Genomic DNA, 24104 nt, shown 5'->3' with positions numbered 1-24104 from the left:
TTCCAACAACCATTCGACCAAAAATATTATCAGTGTGAATCCATTCCTTTTTCTCTTCTGATGCATAAAGGAATGTTTTCTCTCACACAGGGGCTTTTGATGGCAAATAGACTTTTACATTTTGGCCTTGCCTTATGAGTCATCACAATGAATGATGAGGACAGGGCACTACTGACTCAGGCATGATACGCTAAATTTGCCATGGAAAATGTGCCTTGGTAAACCCTTAAAGAGACATCAAGGTCTTTTGCACTGAAGCGTAGGCAGAGGAGGAGAGAAAGTGTGGAGCAGTGAAGGTCTTTGGGTAAGGTACGTATTACACAAAATGTGTACTATGTTTAATAGAATTTAAAATTGTAATCTTCATTTAGCCCTTGCCTGGGTCAATATATAAATTATCAATTGTCTTCATTAACTGGTCACATCTACCACATAGCACAGTGGCAGACTTTTTTTTTGCCCTATGCTCTTGCCTTTTTGAAGAAGACTATCTTTGTGCCTCTGGTTATTTGACATTGCTGTTGTGCACCAAGTCCTTCAGATTCACCAACTCCCTCATATCATCGGCCTCTTCATCCTTGTCATCAGCCACTGCCATCAATGGTGTCTGGATACTAATGAGAGGATTTATCTTGCTGCTGCTTAGGGCAGATGGAGATCAATTGCAGTTGCCTTATGCTTCAATTAACAATAAATTGTTTTTGCGTACCAGCATTCACTAATATCACCAATCCTACTGAGTTAATTTCTTGCACTTTACCACAGAAACTGTGAGTTTAAAAAGGTGTTTAAAGAGGATAAGAGCTTGTTTGGGGATATTTAGTGACACAGAGTCTAAGCCTCAGGTCTTTGGATTAGTGTTTCCCGTGGCAATAGATAGAATGACATTGTTACAAAAGGTACTGACACATGCTTCAGTGCACTATTGACTGAACAACCCCATAATGTTTAACCAGCAAAACAATGTTGTGGAATTCTTCTTGAGGTGGGGACTTGTTTTACAGCTTAAAATAGAAATGTGTGTCCAAGGATTCTCCTACCACTAGAAATACTCAATTTCTGCTTCGGCTTTCTGTTTCTATCACAAGTGAATGTGAGCAAAACAGTAACAACAAATGTCCACTTAAGAGTTTCACCGTTCAAATGTGTCAGAAATAAGCAAATCGAACCTTTACAGCTCCTACAATACAAGAGTGAAATTCTATTGAATTCTGTCCAGTGGCCTTGGGAGAGATGTAAACATGATGTCATGTGGATGAACTGACAAAACTAACCTTTGGCAGGGACATAAAAACATACTGAATGGATCATTATAGCTTATATGGCACAGTGCAAGTCTCCACAAGCCAACAGATCTCAATGATTCTTCAAAAGGAGCCATTTCATCCATTACTAAGCTGAAACCTGGACAATACTCTGGTTGTGTTGGGTTTCTCTGTCTGTAAAAGCGTTTTGAAAATGTTGATGTTATTAAACGCTTTACATTTTTATGGAGGTTAACTGATCATTTTTAGGTTGACTGGTTCTTTTAGAAATACGTTGGTTTCTAACATCCAATATTTACAATAAAGAATTAATCTTGTGAAAACTGAAATCCACTTTAAAAAAAAATAGGAAAAATGCTCTTATCGAGCAAGCATTTATTTTTGATAATTTTTGCAAATATGGCCACCCTGCTGTACCTCAGTAAGGTAAAGAAGCATGTGATCCTTACTCAGCCAATAAGAAGAGATCACTCTACATCACAGATCCTGCTACTCTAGCATTTGACCAATCAGCAGAGACCTGAAACACATCTAATTTCCTATTTTCTCTGAAGTCTGAAAAAGATACCCATGTGCCTTGGCTCAATGTACATTTCTGTAACCACGGTAAGTTGATAAAATTCATACATTTTATAATTGTGCTAAGTGATGGCATATGTGTTATGTGCAGAGGACTTGTGAAATGATTGAAAAGATAGCATGGAAAAGGTGGGCCCCCTTATTTGATCATACGCCCGGTTCATCTAAAAAACCTGGAGTTTACTAAATTTGCCCATATTTAGACATGCAGTATGTCTGATGGACCTAATAATTCATGCTTACAGCATTGTACAAATCAGTACAAGTTAGGACATTATGTTTGCCAAAGGTTTTTCCCCCCCAAACTATTAAATTATTAATTAAAACTATGAAATATAAACCTGTAGGAGCCAAGAATGGATTTCTAGGTATTTTGTTGGTGTACTGTGGTTTAAATGTTGTATTTGATATTGTTTGTGATGTTTTTTGTAATCTCCTTGAGGGAATAAGTTGGTAAAATAGATGTCAGCATGAACATTTAGGTTAAATAGGGGCACCTGCTCACCTGTGTGGAGAGATAGGGTGAGTGGAGTTGCCGTATTTTTGTTGACCGCAACACGTAATACAACGCTCTTATCGCTATGCTACTTTGTGTGATCACTTATGAGTTTGTGCAATTTTGAGTTTTTCATTCTTTTTTTGTCAATAAAAGATTCAACATATTTTTTAGTATTGTCGTGATTTTTTCTTGAAGCGTGTCCAACAAAGGAAGGCCCCGGCGTCTGTCTCTCAGCGACTTGTTGGTTTTGAAGTCGCTACATAACCATTATAATTTTACAAATATAAATAGTGAAAATGACAGAAATTTGTCAGTTTGTGTGTGTCATTGTGTGGAATTTTCAGGCAAAAAAACTGTTATCATGTCAGCCTACCCTGCCATCAATGATAATAAGGTGGAATATAACTTTGGGACTGGTCCTGACATTCAAAGGCCAAATGACATTAGCCCATTTGTTGAAAAGAAATGCATCCAACTTGCAGTGGATGTGCTTCAGGACAGTGATGGTGACAATGATGTGAGGACAATGATGAGTCAGCAAATAGACCAACTACCTGGCACAAAGTTGAGCTGAACAACACAGGCTTCCCCCTCTACCCCCTTTTGTTCACTTTGATTTTCAACAGAGATCATGTTTGCTTATGTCCCTCATAAATGCTCTAAGGTTGCAAACACTTATATAATAATATAATGATAGATGGATAAGTGTAAAGTGTCAAACCTCAGCTTGTTGAAACCCAGTATAATAGAACAAATCAATCTATTTTAGTGCCCGCCCACACAAACATTGAACTGACTATTTATCAATAGTTACAGTTTTATAGTGACAAAAGATTAATGCACTGGAAGAACACGTTAGACATCTACTCAAATAGAAATGACTGGGTTCATTATTAATACTTTGGAACTTTTCAGTACTTTATTTTTGAGTATTTCCCAAATATCTGACATGATAACTGTTAGTACATACTTAAATGTTTTCTTCTTACCTGCACTGATACGTTGAATCTCCTAATTGAGAAGTTTTCCCTTCTATTTGCATTTTATTTAATTTCTAACTTTTATTTGTCACTGCATGAATAAATTGAACAGAATGGATCTGCAAATTTCTTTTCCTCACACTAATCTGTTTAAAGGCTGGGTTACTACTTTGCAGCTGTGTGCTTTGGCACATGGCAGCTCACTTATCCATAGGGATATAATTGCAACTGAAAATAATGCATGCATGTGCCTTTTGCTATTTCAAACAATGCATTCTGCATAACTTGTCACCCTGAGAACCACATCACTGGTGATTCATTCTCAGTATGTGCTGAACAGTTCTACATTTGACTTCTGCAAAATTTAGCAGCAAGACAAAATCACATTAAGCTACAACATGATAGTTCTGACCACTGACTCTTGGCAGAGTCAAATATTTGAAATGAATCTGAAACAATCTGAAATTCCATCCAGTTAGGTTTAGACAACTAACAGCAGACATTATTAGAGCTGAACAAAATATATTTTAAGACAAGAGTGAAGACAAGAAAGAGCTACATGGACATTTCAGAGTCAAAGTACTACAAATGGATAAAACAGGATTTCTGTTGGTTTCAGCAACACTGTAGTTAAAGGCCTGTTTCACATCCACACTACGAAACAAATAATCAAGAAAATGACACATCAATCTTCTATGTAGGGTAGGGGTGTCAAACTTATTTCCATCGAGGGCCACATCAGCATAGCGGCTGTCCTCAGAGGGTCAGATGTAACTAATTAATATAACTAAATGTAACTCAATGTAATGCAACATATGGGTAACTACACCTTAATTTTTAAATGACGCTGAATATATTAGTTATTCAAGTTAAAAACATTGCAATCACACAAAACATGTTTTTTTGTTTCTCTGTTAATAAATCCTTTTAATTTGTCAGGTTACCACAGAACTCCATCAATAAAGGATGAAACAATCCAATAAATAAAGAAAAATAACATCAAACACAAGTTAGGACTATGTTCAAAACGTTTTTGTCAAAGCTAAATTGGGGTTACTTACTGCATTGTGGGAAATATAGTTTTTGGTCAAAACACACTTTTGACCTATTTATTTTTAGACAGTCTAGGTTGCAACACATAATGAAAAGACAGATGGCTTTTATTTTATACTCTCATTATAAATAGAGAATATACAGCTTTTAGACAATTCTTGTTTTAGCTCTTAGCTCTTTGGCTATGTTACAGCTTCTGACAGTTTAACTTTTTTTTTCTGAATTGTACTCCATCAGTGCATTTTGCACTGCATGGACACATTTGCTCAAAAATGTAGATTAAATTAATTAAATCATTAAATTAAGTCATCATGCATCAATATTTTTTCTTCTTTTCATAAATTATTTCATACGTTCTGTTGTGCTGTCTTTCATTGTTGACTGATGTTAATTACAGCAAATATCACACACACACACACACACACACACACACACACACACACACACACACACACACACACACACACACACACACACACACACACACACACACACAAATAATAATTCTTGGGGCCCCTGGCAGTTACATGGCCCCGTACAATGAATGGCAGAAAGACCAGAATTTTATTCCCCACCAAAGCTCCACCCCTCTACTATGTATGTTATAGAAATAACAAAGATTTTGTGTTTTTTTCTGATACCTAATAAATAATTCTAGGAACTTAAACTGGCAATTGGAGCGGAAATAAACTGAAACAGAAAAAAAAGAAGAAGCAAGTATTATGATTTAATAGCAGGTTTTTTCTACATGTACATTTTTGCCTCAAAGGTGTCCTGATGGTAAATAATATGAGGAGAGCAGAAAGATTAAAGCCTAAAATTCAAAATATTGTTTTTTACCCTTTAAAAGTCATTTTAAGGACCTGAAAACATTCTGAAGAAAAGTGCCACATATACAGTCAATGCATGTCTGCAACTGAAATTGAATATACATAAATCCTTGTCTTTACTTATCAACACTGTTTACTTTTAGCACAGATGACAGCAAGGCAAGTTAATGTGGAAGTGTATCTTCCATATGGTTATCTGTCTGTGTTTGTGGGTAGACAGTAGATCACAGAGGATGCACAAAGCACTCAAGCATAATCTAGTCCTAATCCCTGCCAGAGGCATCCAACAGCTGGATATTAAAGTGAGCTTTTATTTTTTTACACCAACTGTACATGATGTTACCTTCATACATCATGAGAAAACAGACTGCATTTAACCATTTTATCCAAAGTTTCATCTCTTCATCTACAAAATTCCAGTGCTCATTCACATACACCTGACCTTACATCACGTGAAGGGAAGACAAGCATCCCACTAATATCAAATGTCATCCTCCTTTGTGTGTTCGTATGGGAGTGTATCTCTTTTGCCAATTTATATTAGTAAGGAGATAAAAAACCCAGTGCCACGGTTAATTAATAAATCAAGTTGCTATGATGGAACACTGGGAAAGCATTGTTTCATTAATCACCATCCCCGTCGTCTTCGAGTATCTTCCATCTCAGTATTGCTGTTCGGTGTCTCCTAATTAAATTTCACTTTCTGTCGATTGTGCTCATTAGTCAAGTAAACCAATCAGCATTCTGTAGCTGGGTTTGTTCATGTAGATAAATATCTGAGTAAATATTGGTTGAGAAACTCAACATGGGGTCCATTGTTTGCCTTGATTGCAGAGATAACATAACAGCCCTCCTTCTGAGAGAAGAGAAAATCCTCAGAGGTGTCAAGATGCAATAATTTTGTTTCAGACAGAAAAAGATCCTCCCCCTAGAAAACTGTCACTGCCTTGTCTCCTTTGAAAAAAATCCTACATTGAGGTAATTGGAAGAATGTCCAGTTTGTGAACTTGCATTGCTTTAGATTTAATAGCAGCCAATCTACCACAAATACTTCATTCAGTACATTAAATAAAGCTACAGGTGGATGTGATGAGCTGTATCTCTCCCCCTGTGGTTTTACCACTCACAAAAATACACCTTGGCTGTTTGTCTCACCTGGTTCCCTATACTTCCTCTTTCTCTCTTCATCTTCCTCCTAAATCCATTTATGTGCCATCAGCATCAGTTGCTCATCTATGAGGGTATTTAAAATCCTCATGAAAAACAAATTACACTTGCAGCAACACCCTAAAATAGCAAAAATAATTATGTTATAAATAAACAACACTCCCTTGATTGTTCTCAGATCATCTTGGATGATGATAATCTTAGCTGTTAAATCAGCTTTGTGACAGGGTTAATGCACTATTAAAATCTCCTGCATGCACTTTACCTTAAGACATTTACTGACTTTCCAAAGTGTCTTTGAAATAGAGACATCCATTAAATTCATGGCTGTAGTACAAGGGCTGACATGTATACACACAAGCTCAGGTACATCCATCTTATGTTTGAAACTAGGACAGTGTTTGAGCAAGTCTCGCCAATTCAGATGATAGACAACATTGTAAGAGCTTCTTATTAAAGCATCCCAAAAAGAAATCATGTCCCGGCAGCATTGATAAAGGCTCTTCCTGAAAGGAAAAAGTTTATTTCCAGCTTGCCTGACCAGTCAACCATCCTGAAGTCACAAGACACTCCCACTGAAACACTAAAAAGCAGCAGAAGGAAGGAGGGGGCAAGAATGAAGTGAGAATAGTAGCTGAAACAAAGGTGAGTCTGGCAACAAGCTTAATTGAGGGTTGCACCATTGAGATATTGTTACAGTTGTGGTTTGGAACCAAAAGCAATGCACCAAGGAAGAAGTCCACATAGTTTTAATAAGCAAAATCTGACAAACTCCAGAAGATCAGGCAAGGAAAGGACAAACAGGAAAAGTCCAGGAAAACAAAAAAAATCACAAGAAAATCCAAGAATCCTGTAAGGTATGATGAGTCACTACAATCTGGCCCTTAACTGAGGTTTGATCGTAGGGTGGAGGCTGATTGGAGATGGGAAGCAAGTGGATGAGGTAACACAGGTGTCAGGTATGACTGGATTGAGTGGGAGTGAATTCAGAAAACTGAGGACAGGAGGAAAAAGTGGAACTGGGACTATGACAATTGTGGTACAAAGCAGTTTAATAGATTGCCACACTGTCTAGGAAAACTTTTGAGTGCTGTCGTCTGAGGTGCGTTTCGAAAGCTGTTTCTTGAAAGTTAAATGTATATGTTTGTTTAGGGTAGAAAGGAAGACTGACATCTGCTAGCAACAGGAGGGCGCTGAATGCTCAAGGATGGGCACACTGGTTAGCTCAGGTGAGTTGATTCAGTGAGTCAGGTGCATCAGAGGCGCTTTTCATTTGTCTTTTTGATTGTTTCAGTAAAGAAAGATTTATAGAAGAGCGTTCTGTGTAAATACAAAATTGTGTCAGAATGTTGTTAACATTGATCTGAACGAAACAGTAATCTAAGCTGAGGCGAGTTGAGCTGACATAAAGATGCTCTGAGGCAGCAAGTTCTGCAAATGTTCTCGAGGCAGAGAGGGAGGACCAATGGATATATTGTCTTATAGATGCTTCTAGAACTAGGTGGAATGCTCAACTATTGCTCTTCATGAAACAGCTCTAACATGCAACTTAGTTTAAAATGTAGACTAAACTTTTAAGTCCACTGTTTTTTTCCTTTGACACTTCTCAAGGAAACTGCACAAACCACTCAGGGAATGCATACTGATTTGGCTGTCGGTTTTAGGTTCCAGTTAGGGCAGTTTAAGGTTAAATGGGACTGCCTTATTCAGTACCACCCACCCTACCATACACAAGTCAAGTTTAGTTACACATCCCTTTAGAAAAGTAGTGTTCTCAGCAGCTGTCACTGAAAGGCAGAAAGACAAGTGATGCGCTGTTTTTCCAGTCGGAGTCATAGTTAGATGGTGTGTGTGTGTGTCTGTGTGTGTGTGTGGTTCACAAGTGACAGGGCTAGATGGTGAGAGAAATAAATAGTCACACCAAGGGAAGTGATAATGGACTTTTCTTGTCTGCACTGTCTGCATCTGACTGAGAGGCCAGAGTGATGACAGACAAGCTGATGTGTTTAACTGTTCTTGCTCAGACAGTAAGAGAGGAGAGACAGCAGCAAACAGCAGGATGGGAGGGAGAAGAGACAAAATGAGGATGTTATCTAATTCTCTTCCACACTTCCATTGGCAACAAGACCTCTGTCTATGCTCTGACGGGTGTATGGTAATGAAGCCTGCTTTAGGTGAAACCTGTCGCTGCTTTTCTCTCATGTTCACAGTCTGTTCCTCACTGTTTTTCTCTCACTTTCTATTCTAATTATCTTGCATGTGCAAACATACAGTATATCATCATTATCACATCATGGAATGAAACAAAATTAGATTTTTAAAAATAACTTTTTTTTAAAAACAGAAATCAAGTTTACAAATTTTACCCTCTTTGCCCTGAACCCATTTTGGCCATTTTTGTACTTTTGATTTTTATCTCTTTAATACCACATGAAAAAATGTTTAACATAACTATTCTTGGGATCTTTTTCTCCAGCACAACTTCATCTGTGTGAAGAGATAGTTATTTCAATATAACCTACTACAAGTTTCCATTCCATGTTTGCTTCCAATCAACTTTATTTTTGGACAGTGCTTTGTGTTTCCTTGAAAAATAAATCATGGAACTTTTTTACATTTCTCAAAATAAAATGGAGGCTTTTTTTCTCAATGTCCTCTGCTCCAGTAATATTCAGTGTGCCCAGTTCAATACTGCACATGCTAAAAATGAAGCTTAAAACCAATCAAGTATTTAAAACACATTTTGAAAAAGGCAGACATGAATTGAAAATACTGTGTTTTCCATCATCATCTGCTTTTTATTTTTACCATTAACTTTTTTGAACTAAAAACCTCTGTAAAAACTGAGATCTTTGACTAGAATTGGATGTTGTCTTAGAACATGTCAAAGTGAGGAAAGAAAATCTCTACCTTGATCCCTAAACCTTCAGTTTCTTTCAGGATTTGTTTTTCCTCATTTTTTCTTAAAAGCTATTTTTAATAAGTCTTCCTCCACCATTATACCCTCCCCTCCAGCATCTCCACCATGATGGCAGGAGTCTTTCTGACCCCCTCAGCCTCCACAGATCCACTATGTGAACTATTATATATATTGTCTTTGTTTTGTGTAACAGTCATGTATTTCTCAATTGTTTCAACCATTCCTGTGTGTTGTTTTCTCTTTTGTAGCTGTTTGGTCAGAGATTTAGCTGGGGGGTGGGGCAGAGTTGGACCACCACTATCTAAGGGTCACAAGACCAAAGCTGTAGTACTGGAAGCCTCTGCAGACGCGTGAGAGGCCACGGGGTTCTTCTTTGGTTCTGCAGATGTGACTACAGCCACTGGCCCTGCAGCAGCCAGCGACTGGCTTTCTCCGTCTTTCTTTGGACGGCAGCAGACGAGATGTTCCTCCTACCCACACTTGAGATACTTCATGCATCAAAGTTATCCACTTTGAGGCCCAGTGCCATATTGATCTGTCTTTTCAGGGCTATCAGACCTTCTCTCCTGACAGCCACGACATGCTTCAGGTGGGAAATCTTGCAGCAGGATCATTTTAATTGGAGTCAAGAGTTAGCCGTGTTGGGCCAGCTCCTTTTCCAGGACCCTGTTGCTGATGAAATTGTGGTGTGCTGGAAATTTTTGCCTTTTTCAGCAGGTTTGCCAGGGTCAGCATGGGGGTGAAGGTGTTCTGAATCACTACACTTCTCTCAACCACCTGGTTCACATTTTCAGTGCTGTCAGAGAATACCCCCACCACACTGTTCATATGTGACATACAACATTTTGCCACTTTGGGTGGCCGGATTGCTCCCTGATCTATGTAAACTACCAACAACTACCAAGTGTGACTGTGATTAAACTATATTAAACTGATATGTGGATAAATGTACAATAAAAAGCAAAAAATAGAATTAAAATAGTGAACAGATGCCAAGCTTTCCACTCGCTTCCTAACACTCTCTCCCAGTATGCATTGAAGGAAAATTAATGAGGCTGCGCAGGCCTCAAAGTAAAAAAATATCAAAAACCTTGTCCATTAACTGAACTGTACCTTTAGCTGACCTTTAATTGGACTGCTTGCAAAGCATTTATCCTACACACACACCAGCACAAAGATATGATAAACATAACAAACGCTAAAAAGCTTGCTTCTCAGCTGTGCAGATATATGGACCATGAGGTCAATGTGTACTCCTGGACTCATGAATCATGAGGTAAACGTGTACTCCTTATCTGTTTCTAAGAGCATCCCTCTGAAATTCCTGCAAAGGATTCAGATGAAGCCACGCCTGTTATGCAGAACAGTTATGCTGAATAGTTTATTAACCATTGTTTTGAGACAAGAATTTGTCCTTGTCATACCACATGCTTTGATGTTAACTGTATCTGAGAACGACCCAGTGCTCTGTTGAGTAAAGTACCGGGAACTTCAACCACTGTCTCAAGATCTATCTGTCTAGTAGTGCACATTCACTGCCCTGATCATCAAACGAATGCGAAGAAGAAATCCGCTTCAGCATACAGTCTGGATACGGCATTCATTTAGTTGAAAGATGGTCATTTGAGGCCTGTTATTGGCACAATATAAATTTGCTTGAGTTAATGAGAAAAACTTTAGTTTGACTGGTCAGAGGAAAAGCCTGAACATGAAGTAGTACAGTATCTAATATGGTGGCTGTGGTTCTGCAGGTAGAGCTTAACACTTACCAGAAGGTCTGTGTATCAGTCCCTAGCCACTGCCTTTCTTTCTGTAGAGGATTCCCCAGGGAAGGTACTGGACACCAATTTAATCCGCAAAGTCTGCTCACAATGTCGCAGAGATGGGCTCAGGCAGAATTAATTCCCTCTTGAGGGATTAATAATATGTATTCATTTTCTTTTTGAAGATGACACAATCCATAATAGTGTCATCTTCAGCTGTTCTTCCGAATCACAGGTCACAGTTGTAAACTGGAGCCTAACAGTTGATATCGGGCAGGGGGTGTGGTACTCCCTGGATAAGTCCAATTAATTGCAGGACCACATAAAAAAACTAACACCCACTAACCCATGCATTAAAACCTAATGTTCATTTAGTTGCATGTTTTTTTAGGTGGGGGGAAGCTGGAGAACATGGACAGAACCCATGCAGATGTGGGGAGAACATACAAACTCTGAGAATAATAAAATATGTACATTTTAAAAAACTGGGGTAAAGTAAGATTTAATTGACAGATATTAGTGACAGTAGGTGAGTTCTAAATGTTGGTATCAATACATTTTTGTAATGTGTGCCCCAGGGCAGCACGCTGGCACCATGGGCAGTGCTGTTGCCTCACACCAAGAAGGTTCTACGTTTAATTATTTTCAGTGCTGAGTTTGTATGTTGTCCCAGTTTCTGTGTGGGTTCTCTGGCTTATTCCCACCTCCAAAAACATGTAGCTTAGGTTAACTGGTCTACATCGAACTGGATGGATGGATAGATAGATGGATGGTGTACCCTAAATATACAAGTCATAAGTGAATCCCTTTTCCAGAAGGGACACAGTTCTGTTTACCACTGTCTTACATCACCCCATTTTTGTAACACTCAGCAAACAGGAAGACTATGTTTTTTTTAAAAGTTTTCCCATTCATGCTTTAGTTGCAAAGCAGTTCAGCATCTACCATGTCACATCTGTTTGTGAAAATGGTGAAATCATCTGAAACAACATTCATACCAGGCGTCTACATGTGGGCAAGGAAAGATTCACAAGATATCACAGAGTAAAAGAGTGATAATGCACTTCTCATGAAGAAAGAAACAATGTCATATATCACATGTAATGCCAAATTTATAAGAGGACTCAAATGACTAAGGAGCTGTTTGGACTCAAAAAGTTTATTGAGTTTCTCTTGACTGAGCAACTTTCAAAATTCTGAAATGGGTGTTGCCTTTTCTTGTTAAATGGTGAAATCAGTTGAAACAATGTGTCTGCAAACATCTGCTACTTATCTTGCAAAAACATCACTTGCAACACAGAGGGCCAGATGGAATCAGACAGTGTGTTCCATATGTATGCAAATTCACTTTACTTGCATTTGCGGCCTCCAGCAGAGGACTTAAGTGGAATAAGTGGTCCTCTCTTTTGCCCCAAGACATTATTGAGTCACTGTTTACTTCAGATCAAATAAGGACTTACAGGAAGTTGTGCAGTTAAAACTATGGAATTTGACTTAAATTTTCACAGCTATCACCAATGCACTGAATGTGAATAAGTTCATTCATTCGTTATGTACAGCCAATAGAAAAACCATGTCTCTGTTCTTTGAAGGATGTTAGAGCTATAAAACTCCTGAATGAATATACGTAGTCAGTTATTCAGATTTAGAAAACTTAATTGTTTCTGGAGGGCAATAAGAAATGTGTCAGGTAACCCCTGAAAATAGCTATCACTGGAACAAATCTGAGTTTAGACAGAAATTAACTATACATCAGAGGAACCTCTGTCAAATGAAGAAGAAACAAAATATTTTTTCTTGAAGAAACAAAAAATTCTTGAAATTAATTTGATATTCAAAAAATGTAAGTAAAAAAATCAAGCTTGATAATAAAGCCTTAACTTTATCTTAAACATTGTGGACTTTAGGGGAAGGCATCGCTGGAAAATAGGGTCATCTCAGCAAAAACCTTACCTTGCTTCTGTCAAGAGGTCGAGGGAGAGAGAAAAGGTGACTCTTAGGTTTCTGATCTATTATCTAATTCATCTTCTATGGTTTCCCTTAGGTGTACAGTCAGTTTGTCACTGCCAGCACAGACTCATTGTGTACCAGTGTGTGTATTTGTGTGTGTGTGTGTGGGGGGGGGGACTAGCTGGGATGGAGACAGATGGGCTGACTCCCACAGGTTACATGTATTTGTGCTGTATCAGAATGCTCTGCCACAAGGTCCAGACCTGTTTGCCACCAAGGGTAAAACTTCCTGAGCTATCATCAGGCTGCTAGTTCAGAAACATGGTGTGTTGTTTCCCTTAAACTGGTCTGCAGGGGTTTCTACAGTTGTACATAATGAGTAAAGTTGTGAGAAATGGCCTAGTGCACTTTCTCTGGCTTTGTAGATACTTCCCGTTTGCTCTTGCAAACTCAGTATAATTGTCGTACCAAACATAACTATTTGACCTTTTCTAATCCCAGCAGACAATTTTAGGCAACATCCAATACATTCCTGGCATGTGTCCATCGATAACCATATATTGACTTGAATACAGTGACAGCAGTCAGAAGATACGCTGACACATGGAAGACAAAAGACTAAAGGATTAGACTTTTGAAATCTCTATACAACACAACTACAAGAGAAACTTTTTTGCCCATTTCTGGAGTTGTCATAATTTATTTTTTCTCACATTAGCAAAGTGTTTATGAATAAAGAGAATGAACACTGGATGAAGAGCTTACAGAGCCACTAGCCAGGGGAGGTTTGTAACACTAATGCATTTGTTTTTGTTTTCTTTTTTCTGGGGGGGTTCTAAGCCCTGCAGCTTGAAAGTAGTTCAACATCTGCTCTTCTCTCACTTGGACACAAACACACAGTGTAGCATTGTTCATTGCTTCCTGTAAAATCTTCCAATTTGACATGTCAGATTAACCTGAGATGTTGAGAACTGCCTATATGTGGGGAAAACAGGAGAGCTGTCTGGGGCCAAGCTGTCAACTGGGCCCACAGAGCACAACAAAAATCAAGTTTCAAGTTTATTTATTCTTATATAGCCCAGATTAACAGAAAATGTCTCAAAGGGCTTTACAGTCTGCACAAGGATGATATCCCTCTGACCTTTGTGTACTGCAAGCAGTACGACCCTCACATTAGATAAGGAACAATTTCCCCCCAAAATCATGCTCATCCTTGGGACCTGTCTTGGGACCAGACAGCGCCCAGCCATCGGCGGTTCGATTCCCGCTCCAGCCAGACATCTTTGGAGTGTGAGCTGACAGTGGGAGGTGTCAGCTCTCCTCCCAGCCACTGCCGAGGCGCCCTTGAGCAAGGCGCCGTCCCCCCCCACAAGCTGCTCATTGGGGCGCACTCCGAAGTCGCGACCCGTCCCTCCACCTCTCTTGTACTGATTGTCATTAACTGCATGCCTACAGGCCCCTAGTGTGTCTTGTGTTCAGGGGCCTGTATACGATGTCTGTGTGTACTCTGACTAACACATATATATAATATATACAGTATATGCATGTACAAAAAAAAACTGGAGTGGAAAACATAATTTCCCCATTGTGTGGATGAATAAAGTGGATTTAATCTTTAATTTAATTTAATTTAATCCCAAGCCATGATGATTGAAATTGTATCCTGAACCAATGCTTTGAAATACAAAAATGCTTTATTTGTTTTTGCTTTGTTGGAATGGGAATATTTTATCTCAAGAAGGACTGAAATTCCTAACCTTGACAAGATGATCATGTAAATTACCAAAAAAGGACAGAGAAGAGAAAGAATGACATTAAAGCTGAACCCAAAAACAAACAGTAGCCAGGAGGTGATATTACTGACCAAGAGGAGGATCATGTCAATTAAGTCACCACCATCTGTGAGAATGAGGATGATGCTGTTAATAACAACTGACACTTGTTAGCAAATGATGTAATATTGCAAAAGAAACTGTTCTGGAAACAAGTTGATTTTAAACATAAAAGGGCCAAAAAAAAAAAGGAATATTAGATGTCCACAATATTCCAGATTTTGGGACTGCATTAAAACAGATTCTGTAGTGATCACTGCATGGACTCAGAAAGACTTCCAGAAGTCATTGTCTGTGGTCGTTGCTTCACAAATGACTGCTCAACATCCCTTAGGCAAAGACAAAATCGTATACAAACCAGATCCTGAAATGCTGCTACTTCTACTGGACCTGAACTTATTTAAGATGGACAGAAGCAAAATGACTATAAATGGTAAAATCCTTTTCAAAAGAAAAAAGGACCACTGGTCTTGTTATCGGCAAATGGTTCAAAAGCCAGCATGGTATGAGTGTTAAACTGGTCTTCCAAAAGCTGTTCCAGTCGATCCACTGCACATTAAGAAAGTTCTTGAAGACCTTTTGTCTCTCATCCGAGAGACTTTTTCAGTTTAGAGGGTGGCTGATCATGTCCCAGCTTATAAACCCTGTGGGGTGTGGTCAGTGCTATTCACATTCCAACAACCATCGTTGAAACCCGTCTGGCTCCTTAACGATTGTTGGTGGGGGAACCCCACTCAGACCCATTGTCAGCAGCATTAACTCTGTCACATTCAACATTGCCAAGCATGTTGCTGCCATCTTGGCCCGCTAGTGGGTAACAACCCCTACCATATAGAGAACTCCATGGACTTTGTGGAAAAGATGAGAGGACTGAGATTGGATACAGATGAGACCATGGTATCCTACGACGTCACCTCCCTGTTCACATGTGTCCCCACAATGGAGGCGGTAGAGGCAGTGAGACAATGGCTTTCACAGGACACCACCCTCAGCGACAGGACAAACCTAAACCCCGACCAGATCTGCCAACTTTTGGACCTCTGCCTCAACACCACCTATTTTCAGTACAGTGGGGACTTCTATAGGCAGAAACACGGATGTGCCATGGGCTCGCCGGTATCTCCTATGGTGGCCAATTTGTACATGGAAGGGGTGGAACACAAGGCCTTTACCTCGTTCAACGGAACAACACCTAGCCACTGGTTCCGGTATGTGGATGACACATGGGTTAAGATAACATTCCACGAGGTGCAACCTTTCAAAACACATCAACTCGGTGGACAGCAACATCAAGTTCACCAGAGAGGATGTAAAGGACAACAGTTTGCCCTTTTTGGATTGCGAGGTCGGCATAAAAGATGACAGAAGTCTGTGTGTTGGGGTATATAGGAAGCCAACACACAGGGACCAATACCTGTTTTTTGACTTGCACCACCCACTGGAGCACAGGCTAGGCGTCATCAGGACCCTGCAAGACAGGTCTGATAATCTACCAACCAGTGCTCAAGACCAGGTAAAAGAACACCAACACCTGAAAGGGGCACTAAAAACATGTGGATATCCTGACGGGACCTTTGTGAAAGCTCACACAAGATTCAAAAAGGAGAGCAACCCAGTGAGGACGAAGGAGAACAAGCGCAATGGTATAGTAATCCCGTATGTGTCTGGAGTGTCAGAAAAGCTGAGGAGGATCTTTAACAAACACGAGGTTCCTGTGTATTTTGGTCCACCCAAACGACCCCACACCACACAGTCAGAAGATCAATCTGGTATATGCAGTCAAATGGAGTGAGGAATGCTCACATGCCTACATAGGGGAAACCAAACAACCACTACACAGGCGCATGGCTCAACACAGAAGAGCCAACACATCAGGACAGGACTCAGCAGTCTTCCTTCACCTCAAGGAAGAGGGACACTCATTTCAGGACACCGATGTTCGGATCTTGGACAGGGAAGATAGATGGTTTGAGAGAGGAGTGAGGCCATCCACATCAAAGTGGAGAAGCCATCTCTGAACAGGGGGGGTGGTCTGCGACATCACCTCTCTCCCATTTACAATGATGTCCTTTCAAAACTCCCCAAAAGATTGTCTCAGCAGATTGACCCAGGGTATGAGTCTCATGCTAATGACCTTCATTAGCATACAAAGGTGAAACTCTCATCTCAACGACCCCCTTTGACACCCCCACCAGACGGGTTTAGGACTATGTCCGTTGGACTGTGAATAGCACTGACCACTCGCCACAGGGTTTATAAACTGTGACATGATCAGCCAAAACTTACAAGTAAACATTGAGTAATATTTTGTATGACTGTATCTTCACATAGTGAATGCAAGTTTTCAATTGTTGAATATCGCATTTATACCTGTATAAAGTAGGATAGAAATACAGATAGTTAAGCTTGAACTGTTGACTTTAGTGTATTTTTGTAGGTAAACTGAACAGAAGATTTTGCCCTCAGAATGCACCAGAATGCAGGAAAACAACCACATTTTCTAAAAAATTTCCCGGGGGGGCCCCCTGGACCCCCCCTATGACGAGCATGGTTTTACACCCCACAACAATTGAAAACTTGCATTCACTATGTGAAGATACAGTCATACAAAATATTACTCAATGTTTACTAGTAAGTTTTACTTGGACTACAAGACAGTTTAACTTTGACTTACACACTTTGATTTTAATAAATTTGATTCTTGGTATTACTCAATGTTTACTTGTAAGTTTTACTTGCTATTACAGCAAATCGCTGTCTTGGACACAGAATGTGGCTTTTTGTGGCTTACTCAATTCTTTTACACTGAGCCACAGTGGCTCGGTCATACTACCTCCTAGTACAAGCCCAGTGAGGCATTATGAAACACACAGAACAACAAAGGATCTTGAGCGACATATTATCGGCAAGAATGGGAAAACATTGTACTTGCAAAATTACAAATATTGTTCTCTGCTTTTCTGGGAGATTGGGGCCCGTTAGGAAAGCAGGGGGTATCAATTATTCTATAATAGACTCAGCCAGTAAGATTCCTACAAATAAGAGAATAAAATGTGTCTAGGTTTTCAGTAAAGTTTTTTAAGTTATTGAATGAATGAATGAATAAATGAATAAATGAATGTTGCAACACGGCAAACTATCAGACGTTTCACAGGATGACTTCAAATATTTATCATTGGATGATAATAATAGTCGTGAGTAAGAAGAAAACATAGCTTGAATAAGAAATAAAAACACATTATAGTAAATAGAAAAGATGCAATAAAATATACATGCCCTAAGGCAGCACAAACAAATAGACCACAACTTCATTCAGTTTGTAATAGGTGGATTAAATCAAGCAAGAAAAGTAATAGTATTTTGTATGTGTGTCTGTATGTCTGTATGTCTGTGAGCGTGTGTGTGTGTGTGTGTGTGTGTGTGTGTGTGTGTGTGTGTGTGTGTGTGTGTGTGTGTGTGTGTGTGCGTGCGCGCAGGCCAAGCAGTCACTCCACTCAGTAGAATCTGTTTTGTTTTCCCCACACATTCAAACCAGTCCAGGAGGAAAGGAAAAGAAGAAAAACAACTTAAAATGAAGACTGGCAGCTCCAGAGAAACTTCGACAGAAGTGAATACATTAATGAAGCACACAGAAATGTGTCCACCACATTAGCCTCCTCCTTTTACGAACTCGACAGCCATGTTTTCCCCTGAGCTGGCTACAAGGATGGAGACTTCACAGTGTGACTTGACATTGAGGATATTTATATTTGGCATATTTCTCCTCTATTGACCAAAACACAATGGCAGCTGGAAAACACTTGCTGTACCCGAGGAGACTGACTGTCGCTCACTGCCAACAGACTACAAGAAGCCTTAAATTAGAATAAATAATCCTTCTGGACAGGAGTCTCATGTAGATCAGGCATGGTGCAGCTCAAAAGTTGTAGCTCAGTGCATTTCAGTAAATTTGTCTTACTTAATGCTGCACACCCTGTGATGTGCCTACTGTCTGTAATATGCCCAGATTCAGATGCCATTATTGAAAAATTTTGCATGCTATAATTGAAAGCAACCACCGCATTGTTGTGGTGATTATGCATCATGTATTTTGAAGCCATGAGTTTTGCTCGTCCTAGCCTCTGCTTTCTTTATTTTCAAAGGCCCTTTTTACCTGTGGAGATTGATTCTGCTTCTTTTGCAGCCTGGGCGTGGTTGTGCAGTCAAGGGATGGCACTCTATCTACCTTCACAACAATCCATCATCAACTCTCCTGCTCTTATTCCAGTCCAATGTCTATATCAGTGTAAGTTGACTGCCACCAGTTCACATGTGCCTCCTTGTTGTTCTCTCCTACCACCAGTGTCCAGCCAGACCAAACTAGCTTTCTGACTCGCTCTCTTCTGCAGATCCTGGACTTTAGATTTTTATGCACCTGAGTTTTTTGGATTCCACCCTTTTTGAGCTTCCTATTTTGCCTTCAATAATAATCACTCTTTTAAAATTATTTGGGTCCACTCCTTGTTCTTGATGGTTTACACTGTAACACTTGTGTTTTAAATTTTCTTCAAGAATATACCTTGACTGAGTTAACATGTTTTGCTCAAACAAGTTTTATGTTAGGTGAAAGAGAACCTAAATGGACAGGTGGTAGCATGACCAACATCCCAGAAAGAACAAAACACAAGAGCTGGCTTGTTGGAGTGTTGTTGACTTGGCTGTAAGAGTTTAAACAGGCAGGTGGGTAACAGATAAACACAAAAAATCCTGAAAATAGGTCAACTTTTTGTGCATTTACACACCTCAATTAATCAAATGAGCCATTCAAATCCTGAAAAGTGAGCGACCAAGGAGAACCTGAAATGAAGATGGTTTCTATGGCAACCGTTGTACTTAAAGCACTTTCCCTGCTGTGGCCATTTCACCTTTGCCTGCAGTGATGGTTTCCACACTGCGCACCTTAAAAAGATTTTCTGCTAAGTATTAATAAAGAACCGCAGGGAAGAACCCTGATGTATAGGATGGGAGCCACAGAGATGACAGCAGAGACAAGCTATTCCTGAGAATGAAACACCTTTGAGGCTCTGCCTGCCAGGTGGGAGAGGTGAAGCAAAATAAAACATGTGATGAGGAGATCTATCAAGAGATGCAATATCGGGCTTGTCAGTAGTCGTGTTCAAGTCACACCTCTCCTGTTCAGCCGAAACTATTTATTGCAACAAATTGTGACATGGTTAAAGTCAAAAATCAATATAATCATGCTAAATGCTTCACTGGTGGTGCAAAATGTAAATATGCAATCACTGGATGATTGAGCACATGGAATATGAAGTATGCAACCATAAAATATGCATTTTTTCTTTCAATTTCCTTTCCTGTAGGTTATTTCAAGAGTTTAATTGATGCCTGTTGTGAATGCATTCATTGCAAAAATAGGAGCTGCCTATGTGTGTGTGATGGATTCGAGTGTGTGTGTGTGTGTGTGTGTGTGTGTGTGTGTGTGTGTGTGCGCGTGTCTGTTTGCGTGTGTGCATGTGTGTGTGCGCGTGCGTCTGTGTGTGTGTGTGTGTGTCCGCGCAGATGGTGCTCCTGCCAATTACAGAAGGAAAGTGAAAAGGGAGTCATTAGTGTGTAATTAGCTCTGATTGCTTCAACATTGTTTTGGTGAGCTGCAGCCTTTGTGGAATGACCAAATGCTGAGGTCTGGGTGTTATGGTCTGGCCCTTTCACGGCTGCTTGTGCTGGAGTGCAGGCAGCCATAGCCAGGGGGGAGAAGAACCGGCAAGCACGACTGCGAACAAATCTACTCTTGTCATCACACTTTTCCTTCTGTTGATTTCTTCCTCACCCTGTCGATTTGTCTCTGTTACTGTCAATGTTGCTGCCTCTCTGTTTCACTCCTGATTTGTCTATTTTTTCCACATAAATCCACTTCAGAAAGTCTATTATTTCACTTCACATTCCCTGACATTAACCTTTGCTAAGCTCTTTGTACCAGGAATATTATTTCCTTTTCTTGATTTTTTTTGGTATCTTTTAACTTGATTTCTCATTTTAAATTATTTTTACTTATTAAGTAATATCCATTACGAGTCATTGGGGAAACTTGAAGTCATTTTTTTTTTTCACACGGCCCCTCGTTTTGAGTATGTGACAAACGACATCATTTTTTTCAAGTTTGTCAGAGATGGAATAGGTATCAAATCATATAACTTTTTCATGGATTCTTCATTTTGTGTGTGTGTGTGTGTGTGTGTGTGTGTGTGTGTGTGTGTCTTTGCACTTTACCCAGCTTTCTTTGTTCATGGTCTCTTCAAGAACATAACTGCTTCAAGCTATCCATAAACAATATCATAAAACAAGCTAATGGCACATCAAACCACTACCTCTTGAGAGTGGAAACATTAGCACTGGCAGCTAATGCTACCTCTAAGTGGCCTTCTTCCTGGTTCAAGGTAATTAACTGACCCATCTTTTGTTTTATTTACAACAACAAGCACTTGCAGGATATTCAATTTAGATGGTTCAGGAACTGAGGTAAACAAAATAAGCAGCTGGCGCAGTAATACAGTTAGGCCTGGGCCAATAATGTACAGTAATGTGGGCTACAATTAGCTTAAGAACGATGCAGCAGGCATCATCTTTTAATAATTGTAATCTAAGAAAGTTAAAAAAAAATAGTTGCCAGATCTCCACATGGTAGCGACAATAGAGCTAGCATGATTCTGAGCTCCATACAGGACTTGAGTTACTGTCAAAGAAAGAGCTCCTACGGAAAGACAAAACCTTATCTCACCCAAATAAAGCTCCTTCCAGTTCTGTTGGGTCTTTGTCGCATCCAGTATTCTCTTCTTGGACCTCATCCACTACTACGGAGACCAACTTGTTGAGTTGAGTGACCTGTCAGCTATAGATGAACCAACAGAGCCCAAACAGAAACAGTGCAGTACAAAAAGCCAGGAGGTTCTCGTGGAAGAGATATTTTAGCAAGAATGCAGCATTTTATAAAATTTGTCAGTAAGTTGGTGAAAGAGAGTAGGAAGATAACTTATTATTCAGTTCCACACTTATTAATAACTTCATAATCTGACATGCTGGGTTATTATTATTGTTAATATTTTTTAAAATTATTATTCCATTTCCACTTATTTCTTAATTTTCTTCAGTGTATATTCTCCCTGTTTCTTTTTATCTGATAAATGCTGCTGCAACATGTAAATTTCCCAGTTCGGGATCAATGAAGTATATCTTATCTTAAGTCTTGTTGTAAAACAGCAACAGAGGCCTTGGATATCTTTTACAGAAAATACAAATCTATTCTTCCTCACAATTTCAATGCTTACTGCTACTGAGTGCTTTTGAAATGTCCTGGTTGTGGGTTGCACATGTAATATATCATCAAAACCCATCATCTTCCTGTCATTCAATCATGGTAATCCAGTACTGTTGTGGTTAGAGGTAATAAAAGTGCGATGGTCCTACCTTTAAAAGGCTTTGTATGAGGGGATTATTAGGCAATACTGTTGAATTGAATCATCTGAGTGGGTGATATAAACATGCCTTAAATATTATATTGTAAATACATGCCAGTAAAAATGCATTAAAAACCATGAAAAGTTTTTCTTTTCTGCAGTTCTATTATATTTAAAGGCCAGATCAGCATGGGCATTTACTCTGATTTGTAAAATTTGGTCACTAGATGAAAGATTGCATTTATCACGGCAATGGCTTGGATCAATAGTACTCTTGTGAGGAGAAGGGTTAGGCAGCAAGGACACAGTATGATAAATTGGACCAATATATGAACGTACAGCAACCATTATTGGGAAAAAAAAGATAAATATCCACAGGGGTGTAATCTGACTGGTTCTTTTATATTCAAATGTATCATTTTTAAAATTATTTAGGGCTAGAGCAATTTGAAAACATCTGCAAAGTGTTACTTGTGTTTGAATTTGACAAATTGACATTCAACTCTTCCCGAAGTAACAGGAATGCCAATGTATCTGTGTGTGTGTGTGTGTGTGTGTGTGTGTGTGTGTGTGTGTGTGCGTGCGTGCGTGCGCGAGCTGTGTATCAGGGCTCAAAAGGGCATAGATCTTTTGACAAAGCCTCAGTTCAAGTCACCAGGGAGCCTGAGTGCTGGGCTAAATTTATGAGGCCGAAAAAGTAGCAGCCTTCCAGCTTTCTCTCCCTCTCAACCTCTATTTCTGTCTCCCTACCCTTCTATCTGTCTTTTTTTATTCTCTTTCACTTCTTATCTCCATCACACCACTTCCCCTTCTGTCTTCTTCGGTTGCTTTCTCGGCGGGGCGCGAGTCAAGTGTTGATTGGTACCATGCTGGCAAATGGCGGGAGAGTGGAGGTAGCCTGCTGATGCAAACTCACGTTGAGTCCACACCCCCTTTCGGCCTGGTCAAACAAAAGACATGCAGCAAAGGTAGGAAAATCAAATAAAATGCCACTGAGTGAGAGAGACACCGGCTCATCTTTATTGATGCTATAACTGTAAACAGAGTTTTGGCATAACTAGTCAGGGAATTTTCCAAGACCTGCAAAACTGAAACTTGAAATGAAATAAATATAGATGCCTGTACTCCACTTGACTATTCTGTATGTTAGCCTCAACATATGGATTAAGAAAATATATCATCAACATCAAATGTAATCAGAGATTTTATAAACTCTCTAAGCTCATTATAAGACTCCGAAAAAGATTCCTGATCTCCTCCAGTTTTTGCAGTCATGAAGTAACTTCGTATATGGAGTAGGGAGGGCTCTGCTGTGTGCACGCAAACTTGTAACTGTCATGTCAAGTGTTAGTGATGCTAATTCACTTTCCTGAGACACATCCGTGCATTGCCATTTTATCACAAACAGTTGTACTGTTATTACACAGTAGCGTACAGAGCACTGTAGAGCTGTTTTATTCACATATAATTCACAGTGACTTCCATCCATCCATCCATCCATCCATCCATCCATCCATCCATCCATCCATCCATCCATCCATCCAGTCCTTTAACTTATCGGCAAGATGATCGTAATCATCTCGTATGCAGACCCTTATCCACCTTGAGGTTCATGGGTCTGCTGGAGCCTGTCTCAGGTGACTGCAGGCGATAGGTGGGGTGCACCCCAAAAAATTAAGTCTTTTCTATTTTTTCCCGTTCCGTCTTCATTTATGTTAGAATAATGCACACATGTTATCCCATATGTACTCATTTACATTATTTTATTCTTTGTTCTGCATACCATGACCATATAAATGTGTGTGAGTGTCTTGC

General features: G+C 39.5%; 1 long non-coding RNA gene across 1 annotated transcript in view; it reads left to right on the top strand.

Moving 5' to 3' along the window:
- The first annotated feature begins 23103 nt into the window (after positions 1 to 23103).
- The window catches only part of LOC137607794 (uncharacterized), a 5557-nt gene continuing 4556 nt past the window's right edge, over positions 23104 to 24104 (top strand). Inside the window, exon 1 of the long non-coding RNA XR_011038036.1 lies at positions 23104 to 23257. This is a non-coding gene — a long non-coding RNA (uncharacterized lncRNA). The remainder of the gene's footprint in view (positions 23258 to 24104) is intronic.

The sequence above is a fragment of the Antennarius striatus genome, chromosome 14, assembly GCF_040054535.1.
Source record: "Antennarius striatus isolate MH-2024 chromosome 14, ASM4005453v1, whole genome shotgun sequence".
NCBI lineage: Eukaryota > Metazoa > Chordata > Actinopteri > Lophiiformes > Antennariidae > Antennarius > Antennarius striatus.
Note: the sequence above shows the minus strand (reverse complement) of the source record. Positions and strands in the feature narration are given on the sequence as shown.